Raw genomic sequence first — 23,866 nt, forward strand, 5'->3', positions numbered from 1 at the left:
TTTTCTTGTTTTTTTTTTTTTTTTTTTTTTGCATGCATGGTTATTTTTGCAAAATGTATGCTGGCTATTTTTATGTTGTTGAGTATCTGGATTTTGTTGTTGTTCCTCTAAATAACTTCAGTTTATGTTGGCAGAGAGGTAAGCTATTTACAGATCAACCTAATACATTTTTATACTTGTCTATAAATTTGTTAAGGGCCAAAGTGTAGTACTTACTCCTACCCAGACCTGATCAGATCTCCTGAATAACCTGGTGTTCAATGAGGCCTCTTTATTCTGACAGATGAGAAGTTAAATGCAATTCTTTGTCCTGCCTCATGGAGTTTTACCTGCACGAACACAGCTCAGTTCTCAGCAACAGACTTATGGGGAACCTGTGGGCAATTTTCTGGATCTCTTTCTTTGTAGCTTCCTTCTTGTTAGTACTCTATCCCATAATTTTTCAGCTGCCTCAGTGTCCCTGGACACTATTGTGCTCTGTGTGAGCTTCCCTTCCCTGACTTACACCATAAAGTACCTGTTGGAACAAAGCTGGGGTGCTTAGAAAACTCACCTTGTGTGCTTTTGCTCTCTAAGGGGTCACTGTTTTGTGTCATCTGTTGTTCAACATTTAAAAACTCTTGTTTCATAGATTTTGTCCAATTTTCTAGTTGTTAACAGCAGCAGAGAAAGTCTGGCCACTCCATCGTAGCCAGAAGAAACTTCCCTAATCCTCTCATCTCCAAATTCTACCATTTTCAGATCTAATCATATCTTATGAGACATCATATCCTGAAAAAACTTTTTTTTGGTGTGTTCATATGTACAAAAATGGAAACAAATACAAACACAAAGTCTCAAATGTAAGACCAAGCTTCTTGAGAGAATGAACACATGGTAACTTCCGGTCTGTCTCAGTAGCCCTTTAATCTAGTTCTTTTTATTTGCTGCCTGTGTCTGTATTTCTGTATCTATACCCATATTAATATCTATATTTGTTCTATATTTGTATTTCTTTATCTAAGTCTTATTTCTATCTATGTATCTATCTCAACCTATATTCTTACCTATCTCCCTTTCTGCCTATATTAATATAGATATGAACAGGCAGTCTAGTCTAGCATTTAAGGGCACAGCATTTGGATTCAAACAGCTCAGATTGAATCCCATTCCACCAAATATTGAGTCTTTGGGAAGATTATCTAATCTTTACGTACCTGAGTCTCTTCACCTGTAAAATGTAATTGTCTACCTCATAAGGTTGTGGTGAAGAATAAGTGAGTTAATATATGTAAAGCATGTAGAATCATGTCTGGTACACAGTAAGTGACTTGATTTTGGTTCAGGTCAGAATCTCAGGGTGCTGGGACGGAGCCCTGTGCAGGGCTTGGCTCTTAGTGGAGAGTCTGCTTGAGATTCTCTCTCTCCCTCTGCCTCTACCCACCCCATGCTCTTTCTCTCTCTCTCTCAAATAAATAAAAAAACTTTAATAAAATAAAATACATTGTGTTAGTAGCTATATCTGATTACAGGGAAAGGTCTTACTGAGTCCCTGGGACCAAGCTCCCAACATTGTTGGGTTTGAACCTCTAGCACCTGAACTTGCTTTCAGAAACATCTGGAAGTGAACTTACAGTTTCCTGGGGTGAATAGGAAATGAATGTGACTTGGAAAAATATGAAAATTTCTATTCAAATCAACACATATCTTCTTAGGAACAGCAGCCTTTCTGGATAAGCAGTCCAGCTCCTAAGAAGAATCATGCTGCTGGGCAACGCCTAACACCTGTTAGTTATTCTATTGGACTTCTTGTTTCTGAAACTCTTTTATTTACAGCCCTATGTAGTGGTATTCATGGTGTATGCTGGTCACCGGTCACCTCTTTGTAAATTCTGTCTTTCCACAGCAGACTCACCTCAGGGTCCCTGTGGTTTCAGTATGTGTGCTTTACACCATCTTCTCCAAGGCTTCTCAAGCCATTACAACTGGCTCATGCAGGGCAATTTATCTCTTTTCCTGCTTCTACTTCCTCATTTGCATGTCTTTCCTACCCCATATCTCATCAAAAAGGCTTCTTTAGTACAAGAAGCCACCCTCTTTAAAGCTCACTGAGGACTTATTAATAGATAAATGTGTTTTTTTTAATTATGTTAATATAAGTAATTCAGATATGATGAAATTATTAGGAATAATCATTCCTTAAAGAACAGAGAATACCACCAGGGTCACATAGACAGTACGCTGCAGAATAGGATTCTGACCTCAGCTTGTTTATATACTTCACAGCAAACACATAGTTTCATTAGGCCAAGAGGGATCCAATAGTCTAGGGGAATCCAAAAACAGAAGCTGAAACCTCTTCACCTTTACTTTTGGTGTGTGGGACAGCCTTTTCTTTTCACCACCTGCCTCGTATAGAAGTCACATTTTCTTTCTTTCTCTTTCTTTCTTTCTTTCTTTCTTTCTTTCTTTCTTTCTTTCTTTCTTTCTTTCAGTTATTATAAAGAGAGGAACATAGGCTTGTTAGATTCCTCTCTGCCCTTGAGTCATCAGAATGGATGCCCAAGGTGATGGAAATTCTGCTTTTCCTTATTAAGGCTGCTGGACACCACATAAGTGGCTATTTTTTTCCTAGTTTCTTAATTCTGGTGCCAGTACTCTTGAGATACTTTTCTCCTAGAGAAAAAGAAAAGGGTGAAAAAAGTGTTGAATTTTTTAATCCATTACCTGCAGACCCTCAGAGCGCCGAATATTTTTTCCTGTGGCACTGAGAGCCTAAGATGGCTCATTTCCCTCTGTGGGATATAGGTTGAGCATACCTGTGTGTCCCAAGAGCATTGTGTTGGGGTCATTGCTGTTAGTAATGCAGAATTCAGCTCCCTTTGTGCTGTCACTGAAGGTTACAGGGTTTTGCTTTATGTAGTCACAACTGGAAACTGGACTTGTTCCAAACTGTAGGAAGGTGACTGCTGGGCCCTGACAGGTTCGTTGTGGCTTTCAAATCTTGCAAATGACATCGCTTATTGTATTGAGTGTGTACATGTAGACAATTAAACAGTAGCTGGCATGCTCCTATTTGGAAACCACAGCCCATGACTGATTGTCCTGTGTCTGACTTGGGCCCTGCTGGGGACCGGAGAGGGAATTAACATGGATTGCATTTAGTGTTTGTCAGATACAGTAAGCTGGCCTTGGTTGAAAAGGTAAGAGTGTGTCTATTTTATAGTAAATGCTTTACTGTAAGCAGATATTAAAAGATGACATTTTTGATAGATTTTCCTGGTTCTCTATCTGTAGGACATGTGCATCTCTGGGATTCATCTTATTAATGTAGAGGTCTGAGGGTGACACCTTACTTTGTCATCACACCTTAAAAAGCCAATACATATGCACAAGTATGCAGCATTGCTTAACATTTGTCATTAGAGCAAAGGGGTCTGGCAGTGGCTACGTACCCCAGTGCATTGTCTAAATTAATCCATTGAGGGATATTGAATCACTTAATCACAACGCACTTTCTGCCTTGGTAGGCACGCTCTCCCTTCATTAGATTTAATATATTTCTCATTATACAAATCTGCCTCTGCGACAATAAGTCTTGTTCATAAATCAGTTTGCCCTTTTGCTTTGCAGATGCAGAGAACTTCCATCAAACAAGACATAAATGGAGCCTGTTAGACAGGGGGTCAGAGTAGTCATCACCAGACAGTAATATCTATTCATTAAGATGATTTTTAATGGCATATTTTAATGGGCAGAGGTAAAGCAATTATGATTTTAACTTCTTGTTTGCATTATAAATAAGTAAAAGGAAATATAGTAACAAGGATTACTTGGAATTCCTCTGATAAATCCCCAAACTTCTTCCCCTCCTTCCATCTGTGTCTGAGCCAAATGCTTGGGGACTGAGAGTTGGCTCATGGTCTCTAAAGTCACCACAATGGCATCAAGGCTGACTTAAAGACCAAGGTGTAAAAACCAGTATGCATGTAGAGATAAGCAAAATGTTTGGAAATCACTTAAAAAAATAGCTATTGAGCAATTGAGGTAGAATTATGATTATTGACTCCAAAAAAAAAAATCTTTTTTTCTTTCTCTTTTCTCTACCAATCTACTCAGTAGACCAGAATATTTGAATAGTCTTTTTGTGAGACAAATTCTGATTTATTGCATATTTAGTATATGTCCTAGCACAGTATTGACCCTTTTGCTCATTTTTTTTGGATCAGATTCCCCAGAGCATTGTCTCTGTTATTGATCTCTAGAAAGAACACACTTTTCTCTCCCATTGATCATTTCTATTGTTTTCATTGTTATTATTTTATTTCATAATGTCTATTTTTATCTTAATCTCTCTTCTTTCCTTGGATATTATACCTTCATTAGTTTTCATGGATTGGAAATATATTTCTTTTCTGTTGGTTCTGTCTAGATCTCAGATGCATAAAAGAAGATTAAGCATAGTTTTGGTTCATGACCTACCATCAGCTCAGGTTTCTTTGTTTAATTTTTTTATTTAATATAAAGCTCTTATAAAACTATTACCCCAAATAAGACCTAGGATCTGGACTTTCTTCATCTAACCTTGTGGCCTTTCTAACCTGTCTCCCTTTCTTCCTGTACTTTAGATGAACCATCATCCTGGATCCTATGTGTTTCTTTCTTCTTCATATAGTTTTTTTTTAAAGATTTTATTTATTTATTAATGAGAGACAGAGAAAGAGAGAGAGAGAGAAAGAGAAGCAGAGACATAGGCAGAGGGAGAAGCAGGCTCCATGCTGGGAGCCTGACATGGGACTCGATCCCAGGTCCCCAGGATCACGCCTTGGGCTGAAGGCGGCACTAAACCACTGAGCCACCCAGGCTGCCCCATATAGTTTTATTATGTCTTCATGAACACCTAAAATTATATGTCTTTAGTCATCTTATACTTTATGAGAAGAGTCTCACGTTGTGTGTAATTTTGTTTGGAACTCCCCCACTACTTATTTAATATAGAAATGTGCATTTTACAATTGTGTGGATGCAGAATTTTGTATATGTCAATCAGATCATGTTTATTAGTATCAATGTTTAAACCTTTTACAGTTTTGAGGCTTTTTTTCTCTTACCGTATCACTTACAGAGAGAAGTGTGTTAGGATCTCCCACTCAGGTTGTAGGTGTGTTGACTGCAGCCAGTTCTTTTGGTTTTAGGCAATATTAATATGTGGATGCAAATTTAGAGTTGTCATATTTTCTGAGGTAAAATAGGCCTACCATCATTAAGAAATTTCTAAAATTTCTGTATGATTTTTTTTGCCACAAAGTGGTATCTACATTGTCTGATACTCATATAGCAATATTAATTAGAAGAAAAAGACCAAAGACATAATAGGAAAAAGGACAAAAAGACAAAAGACATTTTTCAAATAAATCAAGGCAAATTGCTCTTAAATAAATGAAAAGATCTTAACCTCACTCTTAGGAGTTATGCAGATAAAAATTCTGTGGAGATTCACTTTCTTATCTGTTATAAATTTCTTTCAAAAAAGATTTATTTATTTTACAGACAGCTGGGGAAAGAGAGAGAGGAAGAGAAAGAGAGAACACACATGAATGGTGGGGAGAAGAAGAGGAAGAGGGAGAGAATCCTCAAGCAGACTCTCCACTGAGTGTGGAGTCCACGGGGCTTGATCTCATGGCCCTGAGATCACAACCTGAGATGAAATAAAGAGTTGGCCACTTCCTGACTGAGTCACCCAGGTGCCCCTCATCTGTTATGCTTTAAAAATAGTCAATGGTCTGCAGAACAGTGGGTTGGCAAGTCTGTGGAAGAAGATGCATTCATCCATGCAGACAGTCAGTATTCTAGAAAGGTACAGCCCCAAGGTGAGGGATTTGGCAATATCTGATAAATTGCTTATGTATGTATTCTATGACCCAGAGTCCATGAGTCTATCCTGACAATACTCCGCAAATATGGTCATAAAGCAGAATATGCAATATGCTACCTTTTGTGTAAGAAAGGAGAGAAAATAGAGTAAATAAATAAATTTACTCTTTTTTTTCTCCAAAAAGGAATACAGGAAGGCTAGACTAGCAACTAATGAAAATAGTTGACAATAGGGGGTGCGGGAATGGGGTGAGGCAGATGGATATGGGCTGAGACTTCTTTGAGAATTCAGTTTGGACTTTTATTAATTTAATTTAATTAATTTTGTTTCAGGTTTTTATTTAAATTCTAGACAACTAACATACAGTGTAATATCAGTTTCAGGAGCAGAATTGAGTGATTCATCACTTACATATAAGCCACATATGTTTTAGAGATTCAAAAACTCAGCGAAAATTGAATACAAATAAAATAATGCAAATCTAGGAAAATAATTATTGCGAATAACTTTTGAACACTTTTAGTGGAATTTATTTTAAGATAAAAAGGACTTCAAAGAAATCTCAAACTTCTCATAGTAATTTATGGTTAGCAGTAACAGTTGTAATTTTTAAACTTTAAAAAATATATTGTGGGATTAAAGCAAATTAATACATAAATATTAAAGTTTTTATAAGAAAATAAAATGTAAAATAAAAATTCCTGTAGTTGAAATTCAAATCTGACATATCAATATGAACCTCTCACTATAAAAACACCCACAATTCCAAGCTTTGTCACTGAACATACCTGGAAACAATGATGCTTGAGTAACAATGTACACACCTACTGCCTAGATCTTGGTTCTAAATGTCATTCTTCATTAGAGGCAACCAGGGCTCCTTGTAGACATAGCGGATTCCAATTTGGGCAGGAAAGAACAAGTAGGCCTGGGACATTTTTTGCCAGAAAAAAAGGAAACGTTCAAAGACTAATGAGATTATGTCTAAGAGACACAAAAGTCAGCTTGAAGGGGCTCACTGAGAAATTCGGGACAATTTGAACATCAAATACAATAATGCCTTTTATCAATTACAATGCATTAAATCCACAAAATGTCATGAGTCTATCATAGTGGGGCTGTAGGGTAGGGAAGAGGGAAGGGCTGACTGTTACAGAGGAATGCTAATTAATAAGTGCAGGACGAATGAGAGATTAGAAAATCACCATTTCCAATCCCCAATGAAATAAATGACTCACTGGTTCAAGTAAGCCTCTGCAATCAGTGCTAATGCCATTGGATGAAATGTTTGGAAGCAGGATATTCACAAATGGCTGAAATACCACTTCACAGATTAATTACTGACTGCCAAATGCAAAAGAAAAAAAATGCACTTTTAAAATAGAGACATCTGGGTCTCTTATTAGGGCAATCAAATGAACAAAGTTAACATCATTAACAGTGGGATGACCTGACTTTATGAATTTCTTGGTGGGATGGAATCTGAAGTATGCAACACCCTTGAGCTATACCTGTCCAAAATGTTTAACTTGTTAAAAGTGCTTAACTTGAATGAATCCTTCAAGTGTCTAGGCATAATTTTCAATTAAAGTCAAAATTCAATAACGCTGTGAGAAAAGTTAGGTAGACATCAACTAGGACACATTCTCAAAGACAGATAGCCTGAACTTTTAAAAAAGTCGATGTCATGAAAAGTAAGCAAACGAACAAAAAACCCAAGAAGGTGGGGATCCCTGGGTGGCGCAGTGGTTTGGCGCCTGCCTTTGGCCCAGGGCGCAATCCTGGAGACCCGGGATCGAGTCCCACGTCGGGCTCCCGGCGCATGGAGCCTGCTTCTCCCTCTGCCTGTGTCTCTGCCTCTCTCTCTCTCTCTGTATGACTATCATAAATAAAAAAAAATTAAAAAAAAAAAAAACCCAAGAAGGTTGAGGGAGTGTTTTTCAACAAAGGCAATGCCTGAACCTTGACCGGACCTTTGTTTTTTTAGTAAAGGAATTATAAAAGGCATACTGGAAACAATTGGAGATACTTGAAAGTGGACTGGGTATTAGTAAATGTTATGGACTTGGAATTCTTATTTATTCTCTAAAGTGGAACAATTACATTGAAGTTATTCTCTTAGGAAATAAATGATGAAGTATTTATGGGTGAACTGTCATGATATCTGCCATTGTACATGGTTTGGAGAATATATATATACGTGGGGGGGGGGTGTGGATGGAGAAAGCAGAAAGGAGAGAGGAACAAGCAAATATGGCAATGTGTCAACAGTTCTCGACTCAAGTTGTGGGTGTACAGGTTCATTGTATTATTCTTCCAACTTTTGTGTCTATTTCATGTTCATAATGAAATTGGGGGAACTAAAGGACCTAGCTAGAAAGAAGCCAACTCACACAGCTCCCTTGTACTTGAATTATATCCCAGATACTGTGCGCTTAGAGCCTTGGTAACCAAAGTAGTTCTGCAAATCCCCAGGGTCGTTCATTGCAGACTGGTCACCACAACCTTGATATCTGTCAGTGGATGATGGGTTAAAGATTGTGATGTAGAAATACCACTAGAGTCAAGAACTGTCAACATTTTTGCTGTATGTGCTCCCCTTTCTTTCCCCTTTCCTCTGTCTGTCCCACCCTAGTCCCTGGCCTCCCTTCTGTCTAAACACACACACACACACACACACGAATATTATCCAGATTTTTAAAAAAGATTTTATTTATTTATTCATGAGAGACACAGAGACAGAGAGAGGCAGAGACACAGGTCCCTCACAGGGAGAAGCAGGCCCCTTGCAGGGAGCCCAACTCGGGACCCGATCCAAGATCTCCAGGATCAGGCCTGGGCTGAAGGCAGCGTTAAACCACTGAGCCACCCAGGCTGTCCTATCCAGCTTTTAAAAAGAAGGAAATCCAGCCATTTGCAACAACATGGATAAACTTTATGCTGAGTGAAATAAGCTGGACTCAGAAAGACACATACTGTATGATCTCTCACTTATATGTGGACTCTAAAATAGTAAAATTCATAGAAACTAAATGGAAAGTTGGCTGCCAGGGAATAGGGGTGGGAGAGAGAGAAATAGAGTGATGGTCAAAGAGTATAAACTTTCAATTATGTCAGATGAATAAATTTTGGAGATCTTATGGATAACATCGTGACTATAGTTAACAATACTGTAAAATTTACTTGACATTTGCTAACAGGGTAGATCTTAAATTAGGTCTTATCACATACACACACACAGAAAAAAGAAAATAATAAGGCGATAGATATATTAATCAGCTCGGTTGTGGTAATCACAATTTATATTTCCATTATACCTCAGTAATTTTTTTTTAAATCCCTCCATGACAAAAAAGAAGTGCAGCATACGTTAGGCCTTACCCCAAACCTTCTGACTCAGAATCTGTGCTTTGACAAGATCTCCAGGTGATCCACTTGCCCATTAAATTTTGAGAGATACTGGTGTGTAAGAGAAATTGACAATTGAATTCTTAGGGAAATATGCATAATTGTCCAGTCTCTTTCCTAATGTAGCAACCAAGACTATGTGACACAGTCTTTGTAAACTTTGTAAATTTGAACAGCAGGACATAATACATCCGTGGATCTTTTTCTTTCACTCAGGAACATAGTATAATCACTCCATAATTATATTTGTCTCAGGACAGGTAGCTTATGAGTCAATAAACAATAAGCCTGCAAGCAAAGATTCATATTGGCTTCTGCTCCATTTACTTCTGTATTTCCTCTCATCAGATACAATTACAGGAAAATAAAGGGGCTTCCTCAAAGGGAAAAGAAACAAATGTCCACAGGAATCTGTTCTGGATCTCCCCTGCCAGCTCAGTATTTGCAGACTGCATTCGAACAGCTTCCCTGCGCTGCCTGGAGTAGACAGCTGACCAACAGAGCTGAATTGCCATCCAATAAATCCTGACTTCCAGAAACATGGTTAGATGATGGCTACGGAGACCCAAGGGGCCAAAAGGGTTTTCTCAAACTCTGGTTTATGAGGACTTATAATTTTTATCCACCTCAGGAGAAATGTTTCACCGTCTCCCTCCCCATGAGTCATTGGCTCCAAGATGTGTAATCTGGGCTTTCCAAATCCATCACACTTCTTGGGGATAAAAAGATCTATGTTAATTCAAGGTAGCCAGCATCGCTGGAGTCTTTTCCCCATTACTTCTGATCTACACATTAATGCGAACATAATTGGTGCATTTCTCCCCATTTTCCTGCTAAGCCTAGGCAAGAAGTGGGAGACTTTTCATCCCTTGAGTCATTGATCTCCAGAATTACAGCCCCGCTGCTGCTGTCTGCTGTGTCTTCTGCACTTCATATAAACCCCTCCGGCTGCCCCAGAGGCTTGCACCATAGTTTGCCCAATGCAAATAATAAGGCTGACAAATCGCTCCCTGTTTCTGACGCTTTTAAATGCAATTAAGAAGTTATAGCTTGTGTAAGTACTGCTAGGGTTTGGTGGTGAATAAACTCTAGATGCTATCTCTTCTTTATTTTTTATTTATTATTATTTAAAAAGATGTTATTTTTTTATTTATTCATGAGAGACACAGAGCGAGAGAGGCAGAGACACAGGCAGAGGGAGAAGCAGGCCCCATGCAGGGAGCCCGACGTGGAACTTGATCCCGGGTCTCCAGAATCACATCCTGAGCTGCAGGCGGTGCTAAACCGCTGCGCCACCGGGTCTCTATGGCTTCCTGTCTTAACCTGGCTGTGTTTCCAGAGGGATGTTCACATGACCTATACCCATAGCAGTCAACTTTTCCTTTCTTGACACTGTAAAAGGAAATAGGCCAGGTGGGATGCAATGCCTCTTCTTAGGGATCAGCTTTAAAGCCGGCTTCCTCCTCAGCATTCCTACTCAAATATCTACAAAACGTAGCAGACCTCCCTTCTCTGGGGGAAAAAAGGCAGGATGCGCTACATTTCTTCCCTCAAGTTTTTCTTTATCATCCTTCTTCTGCGATCACCAGTGGTTCCATGACCTTGTGCATGGTTCCTCCCTCTCACTTTGAAACCTTTGTCATGCCGAGTGAACTTAATCGAATTATGCCTCTGAAAACCACAGCATAGCTAAACAAGATGGACTGCTTTTTGCACGGTGTAGATTCAAGAACTGAATTTCTTGGTATGCTTATGAATTTTGGAAATCTGTTTAATTTCTCTGAGCCTCAGTTTTCTCATTTTTAAAACGGGCTAGATTTAGCTTTCTGGCCTGCTTCCTGACGCTATGTTAAGGAGCCAACTTAACTAGAAGCCAGACCACTCTTACGCTTTTACATGGAGACAATTGTAGATTAGTGTGCAGTTATAAGAAATAGAGAGACACTCTGTATATGTTCACCCAGTTTGTCTCACAGTAACTCTTAGCGCAGCTACAGTACAATATCACAGCTGGGAAATTGGCCTTGATACAATCCACTGACCTTATCAGAGCTCACTAGTTTAAAATGCTAGTTTTAGCATTTGTTTGTGCATGGGTGTGCATTTAGTGGTATTTTAATTTCCTGGGGCCACCATAACAAGTACCACAAACTCAGTGGCTTAAAACAATAGCAGTTTAGTCTCTCATCATTCTGGAGGCTAGACATCCAAAATTAAGGTGTTGGTGTTGCTGTGTTCCCCCCAAAAGCCTCCAGGGGAGGATCCTTCCTTGCCTCTTCTAGTTTTTGGTGGCCCCAGGTGTTCCTTGGTTTGTGACAGCATGGCTCTGGTCTCTGCCTTTGTCTTTACATGCCTTCTCCCAATGTGGCTTCACATCATCTTCTCTCTGTGTTCAGATTTTCCTTTTCTTTTAAGGACACCAGTTACATTACAGGATGAGGGGCTCACCCTGCTCCAATATGACCTCGTTTTTGCTGACTGCACGAGCAACAATATAATTTCCAGATAAGGTCACATTTTGAAATATTGGGGGGTTTCAATCTAACATATCTCTTTCTGGGATGCATTTTACCCTGTAAGAAGCTCTATGTGATTTGTCACATGTGTAGATATGTGTAGCCACCACTACACTCCAGGTAAAAACAGTTTCATCACTGCAAGCATCCTTTTAAGGCCATGGACACCTTCTTCCTTCTCCTTCCCCCTACTCCACACTTGGAATACCACTCATCTTTTCTCCACCTCTATAATTTTGTCATTTGAAGAATGTTTTATTAATGAAATCGTACAGACTACTTTTTCCTTTTTTTTTTTTTTTTTTTTTTACTTTTTCCTTCTTTAAGTAGGTTCCACACCCATTGTGGAGCCCAACCCAGGGCTTGAACTCACAAGCCAGATATCAAACCTGAGCTGAGATCAAGAGTTGACTGCTTAGCCTCCTGAGCCACCCGCATACAGACCACACACACACACACACACACACACACGCACACACACGTAGTTGTATGTACCTGAGAATTTTCTAGACCATCAAATGGCAAGTTTTATAGCTTGTCTTCCTCCAGTTGTCTTCTTCTGGGCTCTTTGCTAATCCATATAGTGTCAGTCACTGACACTTCTTCCTTCTTTCTCCTACTTTCTTTACCCAAGAAGAACTGGAGACCATGAGAAATATTTGTTCTCTGGTTAGTAGATTGAAGCTTTGCTACCGCCATACTCCTCCAGGGTAAACCCTTGCTTAGTGTGGCAGAAACTTGACTGGGATTTGCAACATGTGCAGGAGTTGTAAATCTTAAGAAATGAAAGATCATAAAATTCCCAAGGGTTATGGATGGAAAAATGCATAATTAAGCAGCAATAGAAACACACACTCTTCGAGTTCTATGGGAATGTAAAGGCCATTAGTCACTTGCCGCATCTTTATGGTGGGTGCACACCTACTGACCCAAATAAGACTCATTGTGCTGCAGTAAACTCCATTGTTCTCCAGAAGCTACTGGGGAGCTTGGCAGGTTCTGGAAAGGTTGAAAACCCTTTATGGAGCTCATTGGTTCCCTGACATCTTTTACCTGATTTGCCTGTTTTGGCTATCTAATGGTGTATTTCCCCTGAATTAGGACAGCTCTTATAGATTTGCCTTATTTCTAGGAATTAAAATAAAATTGGAAGTCACACAATGCACTCTGCCAGATTTAGAATCTCCCAGCATAAGATATCAACTTAGATTTCTAAAGAGAAAATGCTAGCAATTTTTGGATGCTTCTGAATGAAGCCGAAGGTTGATCACTCCCTGTGGTCCAGCCTTGCCAACCCATTTTCATACTGGAGAGTAAGCGGGACCTCTCTCAAACCTTCTTCATTGTCCAACACCACAGCTATTTCTGTCTCTTACAAATGTTTTAGCAATTTAGCAATCTATCGACTTGACTTTTTTCCATAAACATGCTGCCTGTTCGATGCATAATTCAAATTCACACACAAACCGTGAGATGTTTGCTTAGCAAGAGCTATAATTTAAACGTAACCTCTGCAGAAAGCCATTCAGCAGTGCCTGTGTGTAAAGTATAATTTAGTCTTGTAGAAGCAATCTTCCCTCCACCGTTCTAATATGTGAGCTTGTTTGCTAAATAATCATTGTAGCGTTTTGCTCAAAGCGGTGGTTTTATGTATTTTCCCCCCACCACTCGTAAATGCTGCCAAGGTAAATGAGAGTTCTTTGGAAACTGTTACTGTCATGTAGTTTTCATTTGAAAATGTCACAATAAAGCAATGTTCTTTGATGCCAAGTAGCATGGAACATTAGAACATGATAAACATGGTCCCTAAATACAGTAAAATAACATGGCATAAACGGCCTGATTCTCTCTTAAAATGAGAGGCTTTTTGTTGTTTTTATTCTAAAGGGCCTGATTGGGGGACATAGCTGGGAAGAAGATGGAGTGCATAAAAGGGCCGTCAAGGTGGGAGTTTGGAGGAAATTATTATTATTTGCAGCTTGGGCCGAATGGAAAGGAAGAGAAATTTGGGAGAAAAATGTACTCCAAATAAGTGAAATGGAGATTACAGTCCAAAATATGCCATTAACAACAAATTACAAAAGTCTTTCCAAGAGCCAGGCGGAGGCACAAAGTAAAAGCAAAGTTTTAAAGGTGTAATTTGAAGAGTCAGGAGAATGTACAAAAAAAAAAAAAGTTACAGAGGCAATCAGATGGGAAAGGACACTATTTTTTAAGTGCACTTTTGCTACTTTTAACTTGTCCTGCCTACTACAACATTAGTGAATATCAACTATGACTTTTCTTGTATGTTTGAATCCTAAAAAATGGCTCACAGTAACAGTTGTTGAATCTGGTTGATGAGTGGATTGGGTGGTTGTTATATAATTTCTTGTACCTTTTTGAATTTTAAAATTATGACAATTTTTTAAAAGTTTATTCTATTTTAAGAGAGAGAGAGCAGGTGTGAGCAGTCGGGGAGGGGTGGGAGGAGACAGAGAGAGAGAGAGAGAATCTCAAGCAGACTCTCCTCAGACTGCAGAGCCTGATGAGGGGGCTCTATCTCATGACCCTGACATTGTGATCTGAACCGAAATCCAGAGTTGGACGCTTAACTGACTGAGCCACCCATGTGCCCCGATTATGACAAATTCTAAATTAAAAATGTGATTGAGAATTTGAATCCACTGAAGAGACTCTATGAAGAGTAAACCAACAACATCACGGGATAGTAGTATGCAAAATGTTATCTGTATTGCTTTTGTATATTTAGAGGCATAATTATTGTCTTTCAGGAAGGTGATAGAACCAGTTGTTAAAGTCTCATCCTTCAAACATTTATTGGGTGATTACTCCGTGTTATTCACTATGCTTTACACTAGATATTCAAAAATGGAAGATTTTGCTTTCTTCTCCAGTGGACTCAACATTCTACAGTTTTTAATGCTAAATTCCAGGGGAGCCAATGGTGGTTTATTTTCTCTTCTGAGTAGTTCTGTGTTTAATGTCTTTCACCCAGATATTATTTTTTGCCTTACCACTTGTCACTATTTCCTGAATGACAAAAAATTATTTTTTTCCATATTATAGTCCTGCCTTTATTCTGATTACTTACTTAACAATAAAAGTTACTCATCATTATGCCTTATGATTGCTTCCAAAAGCCAGTCACCACTATAGGAAGTTTTCAACCACTGGGCATTTTTGAGAGAGTGAGCCTGCTGCTCTATGCCTGTTTTAGAGTGTGATTTCCAAAACATTTGAGCAATAACAGTATAACCAGAGTAGGTACATGCATAACCATCACTTTAAACGGAAAAATACCCATTGATGCTATTGTTCTAATATGTCTCTTTTACAAAAAAGTTGCTTTATTTTAATCACATTTTGCATGTGTATTTACATATTGAAAATTCAGTAGTAAGTCAATGTTCCCTCTTAGTACGTTTTAGCTCAATATTGTCTTTTATTTGGTAGTTAGGGATAAAACTAAAGTGCAAGAAAAAACATAAGCTTCACTTGCTAATCATAACTGACTGGGTCCCAAAAGTCACGGCCATGAAATCTACAGTATAATGTCCTTTTCCTTCACATGAAATGAGTTATCATTCAAATTAATATTGTCCCATGATTTCTTGTTTTAGGTGGTGTAGGTGGTAAGTTTCCTGAAGATGAGGGAGCAAGCGCTTAGCACAGTACAGGTCTCTGACAAATGTGGATTGGATGTGCCTTTGTTGCCTTGAAACCTGAGTCTAGTGCTCAAGTGACATAGCTCACATTTTGAGGCAATAACTGCCTTCTCTCCCAATGACAGGAACAAAATTATGTTCAACCTTATGTAATTATTACAGTGATTCCAATGAAAATCACAGTGGTGGGGATGATTGGGTGACTTTCTATTTTTTTAACTTTTATTTATTTATTCATGAGAGACACCCACACAGAGAGGCAGAGACATAGGCAGAGGGACAAACAGGCTCCCTGAGGGGAGCCCGATGTGGGATTCAATCCTGGGACTCTGGGATCACACCCTGAGTCGAAGGCAAACACTCAATTGCTGAGCCACCCAGGTGCCCCCCGATTGTGTGAGGGCATGAGGGCATCGAAGTTAGTTTAGTAACAAGCATAGAATATTGGTCTGGGCCAAGAAATAGACTTGGTGAACCAGATGCAGGTTTTGCTTCTCTGATGGAAAGAGTCTGGGAAGAAATTAAATGTAACATTTGCAAGAAATAACTACCAAGGACTCAGATTGCCTCCAGTGAGTCTCACTTGTGCATATGCAATTCCCTTAAGAAGATTTTCCTACTAGGCTGACCTCAGAAGTCCACGTGCAAACACATGGTCATCTATGACTCTTCAAAATCAAGTTATGATAACTGATAGAATCACAATGCCTCATAACTTGGAAAATGCACAAGGAGCTTTTCAAAGACCAGCTAGATTCTTGATGAAGAATCTCTTGCTATAAGGCTTCCCCGAGGGCCATTCACATTAAGCATCCCTGTTGGCACAAGAGGCTATGCTGTCCTGTATCAGCCATTGGCCTGTCTCTCTCTCTTAAGTCTCTTCTTGATAAATCGCTAGGAATATCTTGAGTGGCTCTGAATTTGGTCAGCGATTTCAGTTTTTCTAGAAGGATCCACAGCTCTAGGAAATCAAGGATTTTGCTCTTTTCAAGCCAGGGTTGGTGAAAAAGGGCCCCACAAATACTTTTGGTGGGATAGCAATTATAAACTGGGACGGTCCCAGGCAAGGGAGGATGAAAGGCCCACCTACATTGGGGGATTGTCTCTGGTTAGGATTTATTTGTTTCTAAACATGCAGAGCTTCAGTTGGAATTTGGTTTGGATGTGATCAGTACATTCGTTTGGTGGCACTACTTTCTGGGGGTTTCCAGAGTGGTCTTGTTCATCTTCCTCCTTTTTTATCTTCCTTCTCCTGAGTGAACCGGGCCTGTCCTGCTATGGGTCCCCTGCCAGTCCTTTCTCATAGCAGTACTCTCATAGCTGCTCTTTCTTGCTGGTGTTTGAGCTGATTCCCCTGACCAAGGAGGCCAGCCAGGCTCTAGTGTTGCTAACCTGAGTTGCTGAAGCCGCACCCCTATGTTGGCTTGTTTCCTAGAAATGGATTCACTGTAGGATATTGGTGCTTCTCAGAAATGGAATTTTGCCACAGAACTTGGGGAAGGTTTCATGCAAGCAGCCCCAGCTTCTCTTGTATGAGAAGAGGTGCCAGGACCTTGTACTGTTCTAGGTCCATTTCCATTCCATCTTCTTTGGGGCTAGTCCCTCCTAATTCTCAGAGCATCCCAGGGACAGTGTTTTGTGGCAGTATCCTATAATCTCCTTTGGGGTGATTGAGTCAGAAGAGGATTACTTTGGATCCATCACAAAATACACAGGAAAACCCTTTAATTAAAATACTCTTGAAATAAGGTTTTCTCGTTAGCAGAAATTTCTACTTTATTGGGATAAACCAAATCTGTGTCTTTTATTATTAAAATATAAAGCATTCTTCAGTAGTATTGTAGTTAATAATAGCAAACATTTACCAGGTGCCTGTTCTATGCCAGGCACTCTTCTGATATTCGTTACTAATCTCATTTTAGCCTAATGACAGTTCTGAGAGATAAGACGATTACTTCCACTCTGTTTTGGGGGAAAACCAAATATCAGAAAGGTTAAATAACCCATCCAATGTTTTACAGGTAAGAGGGAAAGCAGAGACTGACTGACTCCAGGAATTTTGAATGTTCAGATCTAGGCTTTAGCTAACAGACAATAGGGAATCTGAAAGCTTCTGAGATGAATTGAAAAAAATACTATTATTATTATTATTATTATTTTTTTTGAGAGTACACTTTTCCAGGATATCCTCTTCTTTCCTATTGCCTCTCCCAGACATCTGCTTCTCCATCCTCTGGTATAGTCTTCACTCCTTGAGGAGGTGAAGTGCTGGGCAGCCCCAGTGGCGCAGCGGTTTAGCGCCGCCTGCAGCCCAGGGTGTGATCCTGGAGACCCCGGGATCGAGTCCCACATCGGGCTCCCTGCATGGAGCCTGCTTCTCCCTCTGCCTGTGTCTCTGTCTCTCTCTCTAGCTGTGTCTCTATGAATAAATAAATAAAATCTTTAAAAAAAAAAAAAAAAAAAAAGGAAGTGAAGTGCTATTCAAGAAACTGTCATTCTTCCACATTGATTGCTCTCTCCTCTATCTCACTATCTGTCTCCTGGTGAGTAAATTCATTGGGTCCATTCAAGTGCATGGGTCATTTCCTCTCAGTTCCTCTGTTTTCTTATTTGCTTCAAGAGCTAGAGTAAATTTTGCAGTCTCCTTTCCCTATTCTGACAACAGTTCCGATGTGTGGGTTCTTTCCCCCAAGCTAAGCAGTTCTGCGACACCAGCTGGGTGTCCTAGAATTCCACTCAGTTCTGACACTATCTCCAAGTAGATAGTGGCAGATCCCACAGGCTAATTAAGGGCTCAGTCCTACAAGACTGTAGGTCTCTCTCTCCATTCATTGGCCTCCTGTCATGGAGGTCACTGGTCCCTGGAGGATGGGGCAGTGAGCCCGGCTCACCATCTCTCCTGCTTCCTCCTTGTAGCTCCCAGCTTCAAATGCTCTTTTTCCCTTTTCATTTAGGTGGAAACTATTTTCCTTTGAGATGACAACTTCTGCATTTCTCCTAAGGGCTCACCTCCCTTGTCATCCTAATTAGGTCGCATTATCAGTAGAGGTTCTCCAAGCAATGCCTCCTTCTTTGCAGTTAGAGTAAGTGGGTGATCCTTTCACTGTACATTTAGATTTTAAGTGCTCCCAGGGAAGAGTTTGCTTCAATTTTGCCCACCATTATATCTCTCATACCCAGCATAGTGCCTGGCACAGAGCAGGCTCTAAATGAATATAAACTGAATGAGTGAATGGATGAATTTGTGAATGAACACACAATTTCATTCTTAATGATTCTCCTATTTCCAGAAAGGGACACACACACACACACACACACACACACACACACACACCCTAACCCCCTTAGTTGAAAATATGAAAAAGACAATTTGCTACATAGTCTTCTTGGAATTTTAGGTTTATGTGAATTCTTTTGACATTGCTTACACTTGATTTTTCCAAAGTTTTCTCTTCCCCTAAACTAGAATTTAGTTAGAAGTTCGGTCTCACTGGGATTTCAAACACAGCAGAGTTGTGTTTTTGAAACTGTAGGCAAATAAGCATCCCTCTATTCCCTGATCATGTGCTATAATTTGTTTTCTTGTTCGCTCTACCTCCTTCGGTATATCTTGGTTCCCCAGAGCCCATAAAATGGTAGAGAAAAAGGGAAGTTATTTCCATTGGTTTACTGCAAATTGTTTTCTTACTTTTCCAATGGAATAAACATTAGATTCCATGGTGCTTTCTATCCAAGACTAGTCTGACAAAGTGTGAAATTTCATGCATTATGGCCCTTGCTGACAATAATTAACATACAACAGTTCTTTCAAAATGATTTTTGTAACTTGCCCTTTTTTTTGTCTGAGACTTCAGACATCTTTTTTTTTTTTTGTTACACAATTTTGAATTCTTTAAGAATCATTAGTTTCTGCTTATCATGTCATTTCAAAAAAAAAAAGAAGGCTATTTCTCTGAGACTGGTTACTTATAAGTGTTTATCCAAGATTTTACTGAGTTATTTAAAAATATACTACCATTTTTAGATCAAGCCTTAGGGAAATTATTATGCTTAGGAGTGTAAATTGTGATATTTTAATACGCTATGATGAAATCATTGAAGGCATCATCATGTGAAGAAAACCCCAGGGAGGTTATTAGCAATTTAGCATTTACAGTTCACAAGAGAATGCTAATTTCACTTACTAGAGAAAAGTACAAAGATGGTAATCATAATGAATAAGACCCAATGATTATATAAGTCTAAAAATGTGAAGTTGATGATTGTACAGAAATACTTAGAATAAATGCATCTGATAGTGTAGAGGCAGTTGAGCATCCCTGATTCAGTTAAATTTCCTTCTAGATTTCTTTTTCTGGGAATCTGATGGGCAGTGACAGTTCTGCTTTGAACATATCTCCTGGTTATGTGATTTTCACCTGCGTAGGTGATCACTAGCTATAGATGAGGATATGTAAGTAGATCATGGTGCCTTACTTATAACTAAAAGCCATCATCATGTCTCCTGATTGATTTCTGCTTCCCACCCTTTTTCTGGCTTTGATATTAGGAACCAAGCTAGCACCTCATTGTTCGTAGTCTCATCTTTTGTCCCACCTCTTTGTCACTACTACTCATGAGCTGTCCAGGCTCCTCACTTGATTGAAAGATAATAGGATAAACAAACAAACAAACAAAACAACAACAACAAAAAATACCTTTAAAAAATCCTCCTTAAAAAAAATGTCCACTGTGCCATTTACAGGTAAGGAAAATAAGTTGGTGAAAGAGCCAGTGCACAATGCAGGCTCTTCCCACTTAGCTTTGTATTATTTTTGTTCTAGTATGTCACCTCATTACTTCCATCTTGCTAACAGCTGTTCCATTCTCACAAGTAAAGAGAATGGAAACAAGCTTGGGCAGTTGAATCACAAAGTTGCCTCTGTTACTTTAAAAAGAAAATAACTTTTTCAGATTGTAGTAAATCACCATAAATTTATTTTATTTTATATAGATCAAGAGGACAAAAACTGGGAAACTGGCAGACCAATGCACAGTCATCTTGGGAAGAAAGGAAGGGAACAGGGAGGATGAGAAGTGACAGACTGAGAAGAAGGGAAAGGAGGGGGAATGTGGGAAATAAGTTATTGTATCCATGGAATTTGTATTTTCAGAAATCGTATTCCTTGGGTTTAGGTAAATTATTTTCTTCCAAAAATGGAATATTTTCATCAACTGTGCACTCAGTAAATGTCAGTTATGTGGGTAATGATACTGAATCATTGGCAAAATTATCTTGCTTAATCCAGTGGTCTAGGTCAGCTGATCCTCCCAGCCATTTTAATATGGTCAAACATAGGCAAATATAGCACTGACCTCTCAATCTCAGAGGTATTCTGCATTTCTAGAAATTTGCTGTCACGGAATGCCCTGCTGTGTATATTAGGATCCATGGTAGACCATGAAGCCTTCCTTAGTAATTCTCCAAGCCACTATCATTCTTTGTTGCATTAATTGAGTGGTTACACTGAGCTGGTGAGCACTGAGCATTGGGGAATTGAATATGGATGAGACAGTCTTGTAAGCCAGATAGAGCTGAAATAAAGTGTTGTTTTTTTAAAAATTTAGATTCAATTTGCCAACATATAATGTAACGCCCAGTGCTCACTCCATCCAGTGCCCTCCTTAGTGCCCATCACTCAGTGACTGTATCCCCCCAACTCTCCTCCCCTTCTGCAACACTTTGCTTGTTTCCCAGAGTTAGGAGTCTCTCATGGTTTGTCCTCCTTTCTAATGTTTCCCCACTCATTTTCCCCTCCTTCTCTTATGGTACCTTTTACTATTTCTTATATTCCACATATGAATGAAACTGTACGATAATTGTCAAAAGACAAAATTGACTATTTCGCTCAGCATAATAGCCTCCAGTTCCATCCACATCAATGCAAATGGTAATTAAACATCCCTTCTGATGGCTGAGTAATATTCCATTGTATATTTTATACCACATCGTCTTTATCCATTCATCCATTGAAGGACATTGTGGTTCCTTCCAGTTTGGTTATTGTGGACACTGCTGCTATGAACTTTGGGGTGAAATAAAGTTGTTGTCACATAACTTGCTAAACACAGTGACAGAAAATCTGAGCGAAACCCGTGAGAACTCCCTGTGAGATGGGGTCTCTGCTGAAGGGGGAGAATATGAGGAGAGGGCTGTATCAGTTTGTCTAGGCTACTGTAAAAAAAAACCCCACAGATCAGGGAATATAAACATCCACAATTTATTTTCTCATAAATTTGGAGGCTGAAAGTCCAAGATCAAGATGTTGGTAGCTGTGGTTTCTCCTGAAGCCTCTCTCCTTGGCTTGAAGATGACTGCTTTCTCCTGGTGCCTTTTCTGTGTGTGCACAAGCCTGGTGAACCCTGTACCCTAATCTCCTTTTCTAAGAACATCAGTCATATTAGACTAGAGTTGGCTCTAAGGACCTCTACCTCTTTAAAGGCTTTATCTGAAAATATAGATATATTCTGAGGTACCGAGTGTCAGGGCTTCGACATATGGATTAAGGGGGATACAATTCAGTCCCTAATGAGGGCCATTTGAAATGTGGAGGGGCTAACCTGGATCTCGGAGTTACATACCACTCTGCCATTGCCCGGAGCAGTGCTTCTCCCATTTGAGCACATGTAGAATCACCTGGTGGCCTTGTTGAAACAGCTTGCTGATTAGAGTTTCTGATTCAGTAAGTCTGGGTTAGGGGACTGAGAAACTGCATTTCACATAAGTTCTCTGCTGCTGCCACTGCTGCTGCTCTGGAGAGTACACTTCCAGGATCACTGCTCGTTGTCGATTGAGTGCCAACCTCTGACGCAGGTCAGTGCTGAAATCCTGCTGACCCTGAGAGGGCACTGAGCAGAGCTACATGGGCTTTGCTGGGATTGGCCTGGAGAAGTGCTACGAGTGGTCTCTTTTAGGTTGGTGGAAGCAGCTCTCTTTTTCTGACCCCTATCTTTTTTGTTTTTTAAGATTTATTTTATTTATTAGAGAGAGAGAATGTGCAAGTGGGAGGGGCAGAAGGAGAGGGAGAGAGGATCTCAAGTAGACTCTGCTGAGTACAGAACCCAACATGGGGCTCAATCTCACGACCCTGAGATCAGACCTGAGCTGAAACCAAGAGTTGGATGCTCAACCAACTGCACCACCCAGGTGTCCCCCTGATCTGCATCTTTAAGAATCTTATTTTTATTCATTGGAGAGGAAGGTAGCCACTGTTCCCTGTTCTTCCCCTTTTTTCTCTCTATTGTTTTGGCTGCTGCTTCAGATAGACTCTTCACCTGTCTGTGGGTTGTGGTGGTTTATTCTTTGCATAGTGTGATGATTTCTAGCTGTGGAGAAGATGGTAGGTAGCTCTGGGATTTGCCATGTTAGGCTTGATTTTCCATTAACATGCTTTGTAGTCTGTTTCCTGAACTGTGTGTGTTTATATGCGGAGAAGTGGGAAAAGCAAGTTTGTCTTATTTAGTAGGTTTTTCATCATGTGACTCCAGCATATATTTACCCTTAGGACAATTCTCCTTGAGGGTTGGTGCTTTTCAATGCTGTCTTGAAGCTGGGTAGTTATGATTTAATGCCAACCACTACCAATTATCATAAAACAAAACTAAGAAATTATGTTTATAACATTCTGTTCTCCAGGCACTACGTTGGCTACAAAGGCGTTCATTATCATTATGGACATTAGTGTTAAGTAGGTGCATTAATATTTTACTTCTATATTATCAGGGTTGAATGATAGTCAACATTAATAGGCAGAGAACTGAGGATTTAAGGGGGATTTTTTTTTCATACTCTTTTGCCTGTATGCACACTTATGCAATGTGCACATGGGCTAAATGAGACATTTCATCCAGCTCTGCAATCCATTTGGATCACTCCATGATTAATCTGTTCCAGACAATCAGTAGCAGGGAGAAAGAAAAAGGGAATGAAAGATCAGCTGTGGCATAACCCAACTGCCCACTGAACAGAAATAACCTCTGCCTCACTTATAAACTTTGTTCTAGAGTGTTAGGTAACACAACTCACATTGACTCTGTATGTGTGTGTGTGTAACACAGATCCACGGCCACGAACAATGTGAACTCAAAGATAGGTACAATAGCAAAAGGGAAGGTGTAAAAGGAAACACTTGTTTTTGCTCATTAACCATTACTTGATCTGAGTTGTTAAGGAGTTACTGTTCTAAAAATGTAAGTCCTAAAAAAAAAAAAAAAAGTAAGTCCTTCTTGAGATGGCTATGCCAATCATCCATTCATTCAACAAATATTTACTAGGTGCCTTCTATGTGCCAAGCACTTACACAAGCAGCTGTGAACACAGCAGTAAATAGTACATAATTCCTTTTCTCATGGAGCTTACCATATGCTAAAAGAGATGAGCA

At 39.5% G+C, this 23,866-nt stretch overlaps 2 long non-coding RNA genes across 3 annotated transcripts in view; one reads left to right on the forward strand and one right to left on the reverse strand.

Moving 5' to 3' along the window:
* On the reverse strand, positions 1-3,169 carry LOC140604825 (uncharacterized). Its single transcript, XR_012007654.1, has 2 exons — positions 2,799-3,169; positions 1-2,655 (listed from the first exon to the last, which is right to left on the reverse strand). It is a non-coding gene; the product is annotated as an uncharacterized lncRNA (long non-coding RNA).
* LOC140604824 (uncharacterized) overlaps positions 2,923-23,866 on the forward strand; it is a 26,074-nt gene continuing 5,130 nt past the window's right edge. The window contains exons 1-3 of one of the 2 annotated variants that reach the window (XR_012007653.1): positions 2,923-3,182; positions 5,530-5,849; positions 9,611-10,278. This is a non-coding gene — a long non-coding RNA (uncharacterized lncRNA). Of the gene's footprint in view, positions 3,183-5,529; positions 5,850-9,610; positions 10,279-23,866 lie in introns of those variants that run through there. The other variant, XR_012007652.1, reaches the window with a different exon arrangement.

The sequence above is a fragment of the Canis lupus genome, chromosome 15 (genome assembly GCF_048164855.1).
Source record: "Canis lupus baileyi chromosome 15, mCanLup2.hap1, whole genome shotgun sequence".
In the NCBI taxonomy this organism is placed as follows: Eukaryota; Metazoa; Chordata; class Mammalia; order Carnivora; family Canidae; genus Canis; species Canis lupus.